This window comes from Lycium barbarum, chromosome 11 (assembly GCF_019175385.1).
Source record: "Lycium barbarum isolate Lr01 chromosome 11, ASM1917538v2, whole genome shotgun sequence".
Taxonomy (NCBI): domain Eukaryota; kingdom Viridiplantae; phylum Streptophyta; class Magnoliopsida; order Solanales; family Solanaceae; genus Lycium; species Lycium barbarum.
In genome coordinates this window covers 110,315,883-110,325,673 of record NC_083347.1, presented here as the reverse complement: position 1 = coordinate 110,325,673, position 9,791 = coordinate 110,315,883, and the positions used below count along the sequence as shown (strand labels likewise).

General features: G+C 34.6%; 1 pseudogene; it reads right to left on the bottom strand.

Annotated features, from left to right (window-relative positions):
* Positions 1-1,953: 1,953 nt before the first annotated feature.
* On the bottom strand, positions 1,954-3,156 carry LOC132620106 (F-box/kelch-repeat protein At3g23880-like; annotated as a pseudogene).
* Positions 3,157-9,791: the final 6,635 nt, after the last annotated feature.

The window sequence follows — 9,791 nt, the reverse complement described above, 5'->3', positions numbered from 1 at the left end:
ATCACCTGGTAAGAGTATTTTACCTCCGCTAATATTTGAACCTAAGACCTCATCGGTTCTTAATCAGTTTCATTGACCACAATGCCACATCTTTAGGTGCATGCCAGCCTTTTTTAACTGAAAGTGCCCAGGAAAATCAACAATAACATATTTTTGTTTTTCAGATGATGCAGATCATGTTTCAACTTACATATACATCATAGGTTTATATCATTTTTTGTAATGACCAAGAAATCCATCTGGGGCCAACCCTTGGGACCAGCAACAATCTTCGAAACTACATTTGCTAAGTAATGCTAGGGCTGAACCTAAACAAAGCAGTAAAGAGAACTCAGCCGCCTTAAAAGTTTTTTATCAGAAGGAAAACCTGTTGCCAAAGAAAAATCAAGAATACATAGATATTCATGCTGCTGGACTAATTCTCTTTGCTAAATGTTTAAAACGTAAAGAAAGATTAAAAATTAAAATAGCAATACTGCCAGTTTAGACCCGACAATATACCAAAACCGTCATATTAAAAATGTTAAACATGATTGTCGCCGTAAATTCTTGCATATTGTGGTGGTCAGGGCGGAGCTACACTGCAATAGGGTATTAGTACTAGAAAATCCAGCGAATATAAATCAATATATTACTAACGAACCCATATAAGACGTGGGTACGAAACCCAGCTCCAGTGTTTTTTAGGTTTTCTGATATGTGCTCTCTTTAAAAAAAAAAGTAAAAAAAGAAAAAAGAAAAGAAAAAAAGACTACATAAAATTGACTCCTCAGTCACTCCTGCTGTCCTCCATCAGTGCGTAAGTTATTTCCTCGGTCAAGTAAGGGTATGGTTTGTTGGTGAGAAGGTAATAGATCAAAGTATGAAGATGGAAATTAACATGGAGAACGCAGATCCTAGAAAAGTTCTGCCTTTGGTTATAAATTGTCTAGTTCTTTGGTGTATATAATCAACCCATTTTTAATCTAAAAAGTCGCTCATATTACAAGTCAAAAAATAGCTCATTAATTAGGCTCATACCAAAAAAATCGAACCGAACTTGAAAAAAAACGAATGGTGTTCGGTACACACATTCGAATAACCAAAAATCGAAGAACCGAACGGCCACCCGTACTTGTTCGTTAGTTTGACGGTTGTTATACATTAGTTTGAGGTTATTGTCTTGACTTAAAATTCCGAACCCACACGTTTCACAACCCCATATTATTCACGATTTTTTGCAGTGTTGTTTACTCATGTAATGTCTCACATATAGGATGCAAATTAACAAATACAACAATAATAAGTAAATACATGTTTGTCAGACTATTGTCATTGTTTTCAAGCTCGAATTTAACTATTATCCTTATCTGCAGTTGACTACATGGTCTAGACTCTTGAGTCAAATTTTCACAACGCCTCAATAAATAGTTGATGCCATTTATTTTGAGTGTTGAAGACACCAAACTCTACAACCAAATAAATGTTCTCGCAAAAAGTTGTTTCATGGAAATATGCCAAAAGTTCCAACCAGACATGTCGTTTCATGGAAATATACCAAATTATTCACGATTTTTTGCAGTGTTGTTTACTCATGTAATGTCTCACATATAGGATGCAAATTAACAAATACAACAATAATAAGTAAATACATGTTTGTCAGACTATTGTCATTGTTTTCAAGCTCGAATTTAACTATTATCCTTATCTGCAGTTGACTACATGGTCTAGACTCTTGAGTCAAATTTTCACAACGCCTCAATAAATAGTTGATGCCATTTATTTTGAGTGTTGAAGACACCAAACTCTACAACCAAATAAATGTTCTCGCAAAAAGTTGTTTCATGGAAATATGCCAAAAGTTCCAACCAGACATGTCGTAACGATGTCCACCAAATATGCAATATATTTTTCGATATTTTACAAAAGAAACATAATTGAGCAGCATTTGTGAGAAATGTATAAAACGGAATCTTACAGGTCATTAGTTACGCAATCATCATTCATCTGAGTTTTTCACAGCCTTCATTCTTAATGTATCCTTGGCTGTTTTCTTCTTTCTTTGAAGTGGGAAATACAAGGCTTTCAACGTAGATTTCACTCTCATTACAGGAACCAAAGTTAGTAACCTTTGCATATTTTATTGAGTCACCCTTTGGATCATATATCATCAAAGTTGATCCAAACACAAGCAGAATTTCACCTTTATTTGACATGAAAAAGGATCGTACAAGCACATACCTCTCAATATAACTAGGGAATTTGATGGTATACATTTTTGCCCAAGACTCTTTAACTCCATACTCTTGCATAACCCACACATCTGCGCTAGCGTCGAGGTAATTATGGAGTACAGAAAGATCATTTCCCAACACTCCTAGCCTCAAATTAAAACCTCGTTCTACACAAGAAGGTTGCTCTATCTTTCCCCATTTCTCATCAGCCATATCAATAGAAAAAATGATACCAGCAGTGGTAGGTCAATGAACCTTCCCATTTAAAAACTTACTTGGATAAACGAATGGCATCTCACCCGGAAAAGCATCCTTACTTCTCCAAGAATCACTACTTAGACTATAAATTCCGACCTCGATGTGATCCAAAGTGTCATATTCGTAAATACCAAATCTACCTACCACCTTATAATCATCACGGAACTCATCAAATCCAAAACCATATATAACAGAGCAAGTAGTACTCTCTCTCCACCTAGGTTTATAATCAGGCAATTTCTTGTACTTTCTAATTGCTGGGTTCCGTAGAAGCAATTCGTTTGCTCCATTGAAAAGACAAATCAATTCATTGACGGACCCTAAAATCCATAAAATGTGGCCATTTTTCACCGGAAAATCCAAGTCAGATGCCTCAGTAACAGACTCATAAAGTAAAGACCTAAAAGAACACAAGATTGTACTTATAGTAATATCCGTTTTTCAACAGCTTATGGTGGCTGTTGTCCTCGTTATTAGCTGATAACATAAGATGGGTTTTAATAAATGCATGGCTAGAGATTAATGCAAGCCAAGATTTTGAAACACGCCTGAATCGAAGGAGGGATTTCACCGGTAACCTTAAGAAGATTTCAGTTATGAGTTCTGGTGGAAGGTTAAGAATCATCAACCTTGAAGAATCTTGCATTGAAGTTGATAGAAATTCAGAATGCTTTGAGGGTTTCATCATGTTGACGAAGAACTCTCGGTTTTTGGTATGGAAAAGGTTTGTACGAGGTTTTGTGTACTTAATATATAGTGAACGTAAATACACAAAACCACGTACTAACCTTTTCCTTACCAAAATCGAATATCTAAAATTGTTTTTTATTTATGGGAGTAGATCTATTTTGGTCGTTCAAATATAATTTTGAGCATCTTTAGTTCTTTAAATTTGTTAAAGTGGAGCACATTTGGTCCAACTAATCGAATGGACTTAAAAACTAATGGTGACTATCAAAAAAGTATTACTAAAAACACGACAAAAACCGACCAAAAATACTTGATCGACTATCGGATTGACTGACTCGACCTGTTTAATCCTTATTTTTCTAGTTTTCTTTTTAATAAATTGGTCGAGCTCAATCGATTTTTTTTACTCTAAGGAAAAAAATAAAAAATTGACCGAGCTCGGTCATTTATATATTCTGCAAAAATATTTTTAGTATAACCGACCGGGCTCAGTCAACTTTATTTTTAAAAGAAAAAATTGATAAACTAACCCCGATAGGTTAGTTTTTTTAGTCAAAACTCCGATTAAATTTTTTAAATAAACCGATCGAGTTCAGTCGATTTTTCATTACCCGGCTATTGGCTCAGGGAAACGACCAAAGATTAGTCAATTTTAATTAAAAAATATTTTTAAAATAAAAATTGGGATCAAACCGACCAAGTGGATCGGTAGAAAAGTCGGTCGATTTTTTCTCGATCGATTTTTACCGCGTGTTTTGGTAGTCATTGTTAGTCTTTAGGTCCATTATGTTAGTACTTAGTTGAATCAAAGGTGCTCTACTTTAGAACTTCACGGACTAAAGATGTTCAAGTTATATTTGAAGGACCAAAATAAATTTACTCTCATAAATAAGTGACAATTTTGGCTAAAACTCAAATTGTGACTTGTGAGAGCCCTACAAGGCTACAACACTCTTTGAAATCCAATAACACTACTTTTTTCGTCTCAAAAAAGAGAAGAAAAAAGGAAGGCATTATGCACTTTATATACCTGTTTACCACCACCGGGCAAAATAAACTGGTCAAGTACATAGACGTTCCCCAAAGTTTAAATAGGCTCTTCCAATTATTTGATTCACAATAAAGAGAGAAATAATTAAACTGACCTTAATAGCATATCTTCTTTTAATACTTGAATCAACACCAACAACATACCCACTGACCTTACCTCTATCTTGGAAGGTAGAATTGTTCTTTCCGAAAGACTATCGGCTCAAGAGAAAGCTTGACAAAAAAGATTAGATACGGACAAGTAAATCAAAGCAATATTAAAATGAAAATAACGAGAGCAAACTATCAAGTGTTTGTGTTTCCTACCCAAACTATCACAAATTTTTTATCAAAACACACTTGCACTATCAGGTGTCTTTGCTTCCTTACCTGAAGTATCACCAACTATTTATCAAAACATACCTCAACTAGTATCTGATGGTGCTGGAAACTCGCAAAAAAGTGATATTTCAGATGTGTTTTTTGATCATTACCTCTTCTTTTTTTTTAATTTTCCAACTAATTCCTTTAACTATCTGCGTGGAGTGCCATTAGGCACCATTTTTAAACAAAAAAAAAAAAGAAGAAGAAGAAGAAGAAGAAGAAGAAGAAGAATGTACACCATACACCATCAGATACTAATTGAGGTGTGTTTTGATAAATATTTTGTAATAGTTTAGATAGAAAACACAAACACCTAATAATTCAGATAGAGAAATTCACAAAAAGTGATATTTGAGGTGTGTTTTGACCATTATCTCTTCAATATATATGAATCATACTAGGTACAGTAGTCAACTGTAGAAGAAACGACATCGAAACTTCAACAGAGAACCAAAGCTGACGAAAGAGGGAAAAAAATTGTTTGAACTTCATGAAATTTTTATCTTTTTGGGGAGAAAAAAACAAAAAGAAAATTGTCTCAAGTAACATGGAACATTACTTTAATATTTTCTAACATGTTTGCAAACAATTTCGACAATAATTAGATATGTTACAATGATAGGTGAAAAGAAATGTTAGAAAAAAAAAATATATATATATATATATATGTATATATAGAACACGACAATTGTTCAGGGTAACACGTCAATCGGGTTCGAAAGTAGGAAAGTTCTATATCCAACTATGAATTCGTTATTTAATATATACTACTCTCTCGGGATAAAAAACAGTGTCCCTTTACCCTTTTTTTTTTTTTTTTTGATTCAAAAAGAGTATTCACTTATCAAATCAAGAAACAACTAACTTTATTCTTCCAAAATTGTCCTTATTAAGAGTTAAGTAATCAAATCTTAATACCTATTTAATTACGGGTAGTTTAGTCAACTTACCTATTTTTGCCTAGGAGTATTGGCTAAGGCCTAAGTGGACACTCTTTTTTATGAGTCCGCAACTTAAATGACCCAAAAAGTGACAAAAGGTACCAAAATAACCCAGAAAAAAGAATTACCGAAGTACCTTTTGCGCACTACATTAGTGCGCAATAGGATCAAACTATAAATTTATAGTTAAGTCCTATTCCACATTAATTTAGTTGTGGAATAGGTGTTCACCAAAAGCCCCAACATCTTCCCCACCCCGACGGTCCCCCCCCCCCCCCCTCTTTTTTAAAAAACAAAAAGCGCCATTAACGAGCAAAAACCGAGGTCCCACATTCCAAAAAGTCCTTTTCGTGTTTTTTTAAAACCCAAAAGTCAATATTCTTGGTATATTCAAGGCAAGGAACAAGTTTCAAAGCTTTGATTTCGGAATAAAGCGGCGTAGAACTCGATTTCAAAAACTAAAAATCACCTTCAATCTAGGTATTTCTCTATGAATTTTCTATTACATTGTTAAATATATTATTATCCTAAGCAATATTGTTGTGTAATAGTTGCGGATTTCGGAAAAAAAATACTAAGCAACTTTTTTTTGCGCAAATGTTTTTTTGGTTTTTGTTTTTAAATTTTTTATTAATTAATTCTTAATTGTTTGTTAGCTAATTGTTTATTTTTTGATTATTTATTTAGTATTTCTTAATTGTTAGATTAACTAATTGTTTATTTATTAATTATTTATTAAATATTTGTTAATAGTTTCATTAGTTAATTGTTTATTTGTTAATTATTTGCTAACTACTTATTAATTATTGGCTAATTGTTTGCTAACTAATTGTTAATTGTATGATAATGAATAGTTAATCTTTATATTTTTATTTGTGAAATATTTGTTAATTTAGGATTGAACATCCTTAGTTTGGGTTTGAACATCCTTAGTTAAACCTTAATATCCTTAAGATTATATTTGTTAGTTAATTGTATTTAATCCTTAGGTTAGGTTTGAATATCCTTAGTTTAAGATTTAAAATAGAATTAATATAATATTAGTTAGTTAATTGTAGTTAGCATAATAATTAATTAACAATTATTAATTCGCAAATTTAGATAGTTAATATAATTTCCCATTAAAGTCTTAGTTAGTTAGTATAATTGAACATCATTAATTTAGGGTTGAACATCCTTAGTTTAGATTTCAACATCCTTAGTTAAACCTTAATATCCTTAAGATTGTATTTTTAAGTTTAATCCTTAGGTTAGGTTTGAACATCCTTGGTTTAAGATTTAAAATAGCATTAATATAATATTATTTAGTTAATTGTAGTTAGTATAATAATTAATTAACAATTATTAATTCGCAAATTTAGATAGTTAATATAATTTCCCGTTAAAGTCTTAGTTAGTTAGTATAATTGAACATCCTTAGTTAGGATTGAACATCCTTAGTTTAGGTTTGAACATCCTTAGTTAAACCTTAATATCCTTAAGATTATATTTGTTAGTTAATTATATATAATCCTTAGGTTAGGTTTGAACATCCTTAGTTTAAGATTTAAAATCGCATTAATATAATATTAGTTAGTTAATTGTAGTTAGTATAATAATTAACTAACAATTATTAATTTGCAAATTTAGATAGTTAATATAATTTCCCATTAAAGTCTTAGTTAGTTAGTATAATTGAACCTCCTTAGTTTAGGTCTGAACATCCTTAGTTTAGGTTTGAACATGTTAGTGATTAATTAAAAATGCATAAAACAGATACGACACCTCCATGGATCCCGCCCCCTTCATCCGGGGCCCTTCGAGCCAGAGGTACTTCATCTACAGCAGCAGCATAGGTCCCAGATAGTATGGGATTCTGATGTAGATGTCAGCCGCTTGGTCCTTCCCAGGTTGATGGAACAAGCATGGGATACTTTAGCATCATAGCCCCCACATCCTCGCGTCTTAGATATACTATATCAGGGCGGTATCTACCGTTGCGTCGCTGCTGGTCGCGTACAGTATGATAGGGCTCTTGTGATAGCCATGATTGAGCAATGGCGACTAGAGACCCATACATTTAATCTCTGCACTGCTGAGGCCACCATCACCCTTCAGGATGTGAAGGTCATTTACGGTCTACAGGTAGATGGACGCGTTTTGTGTATTGAGGAGCCTCAGCAGATATCATCGTATCGACAGGAATTGACTAGGCTCACTGGTTTCGCACCTCAGGAGGGTGATATATGGGGACAGAGTCGAGTGTCGATGCATTCCCTCGTTACTCACTTACGCCTCGTAGACATGGAGCATTCGATTACAGAGGACACACCTCAGGTGGATGTTGATCGACGTGCTCATCTGTACCTTATCATCATATTCAGGGGCATCCTGTTCCCGAACACATTGGGTTCCCATGTGAGCTTGAGGTATTTGTCATTTCTAGAGCATCTAGGCGAGTTGGGATGTGTAACATCACGTAAATCCGAGTTAAGTGTGAATGTAATAAAAACTAGTATTTAAGTTGATATTTTAGGCATATGAATCTATTCGGGATGAATTCGAGTGATAAACAGTCGTCTTGAAGTCAAACCAAAAAGTGGAGTTCTTAAGGGCTTCTAAATTCATCTAAATCTGAGATAGTCTGCATTTATATCCAGTTTTAGGGTATTTTCATTGGGAATTTGAGAAATCTTAAGACATGAAAGTTGTAGGTCTCTAAAATACCTTTCCAACCATATAAAGTGGGGCTCAAGTGGAGCTATGTACAAGGATCTATGACTGTTTTACGTAGGGAATATCGATTATCAAAAAAATGTGTTGGGCGTGTGTCGCGGACCCAACACGCAAAAATACAGCTGCAGAACAAAAACATGATCAGGTGTTGGACCTGCGATGTGGGCTCATGTCACGACCCAACTAGGGGCCGCGACGGGTACCCGATACTTGTACCGAGCACCCCTTATCTCGCATCATACTTTTATTACTAAGTGGGTCGTATGAACTATACCGTTATTTCTTTACTTAGTATTATCATTAATAGCACTATTGTAAACATATACTAATAAACTTTACTAATTTAATATACATCGACAGGGACAACCAAGATTATGAAACATCTGACTGTACATGTCTGCCTACGAGCCTCTAAACAAAATACATATGGTAACAAGGAGGGTCGGGTACTGCCGTGCCCGAATATGTACACAAAAAAAAGTACCAAGAAACTGAGGCTCCGGAACAACTGGAGCGCTGCTAATGTACCGCCGATAGGGCTCCTAGGAACCAAACATGTCCGCCTGCTCACCTGCGTGGCATGAAACGCAGCGTCCACAAGAAGGGACGTCAGTACGAGTAATGTATCGAGTATGTAAGGCATGAATAATAACATACAGGAAATATAGAACATGGATAACGACATCAAAGAAATACCGAGCATATCATGAGGTAGAAAAATAACCTGTGCATATAAGTGCCCTTGGGCGAATACCATGCATGCTTGACGCTGCAGAACGTGCAGCCCGATCCATATGTGCATATACTATAACATATTGCTGCGGAACGTGCAGCCCGGTCCATATACATATATTACTTTACTTTCTTAGGAAGACATTTCTTTTCATATATATAGAAAATAGAACATGTCATATTACCGAGGCATCGGCTCCGTTCCATTTAACCATATATCCCGCGTCCGGGCATCCCGTGTCTGGGACGATATCATGTACCATACTCCAACTGATCAGGTGGCTGTGCGTCTATAGCGCCTTCTCTTTTCCAATCTTCCCCATATACATATACATATACATATACTTATAACATATAAACAGCATGCATGAGAGCCTAAAGAAAATCGTGTCCGTATCGGAGTGACATAAGGTCGGTAGCCTCCGATTATCTTATGGAATAACCATGGTCACTTTGTCTCGCCTTGGAGGAACTAGTACTATAAAGCGAGACCATAAACGTAGAGTAGTATTAAGAGAAGACATATAATATGATCACAAACCTCATAAGGCGTCACCTTGTATTCTTGAAGTCTTTAGAAAGTAGAGTCATGTTCAAAGAAATAAGATTGAGGATTAGGGACTAACTCTATTTTCTCATATTCATATTGAGTCCATAACTCGTGATCTTTGACCATGAAACCATATTCGTCATATTCATCATAGAAATATTCTCATTAGGATAGTCACAACACCTATGAAGGTTTTAGTGTAATCCGATTTCATTTGACAAGTTATAGACGTTAGATGCAATTGTCTCAATAAGATATGGAAAGCTTAATTCAATTCTA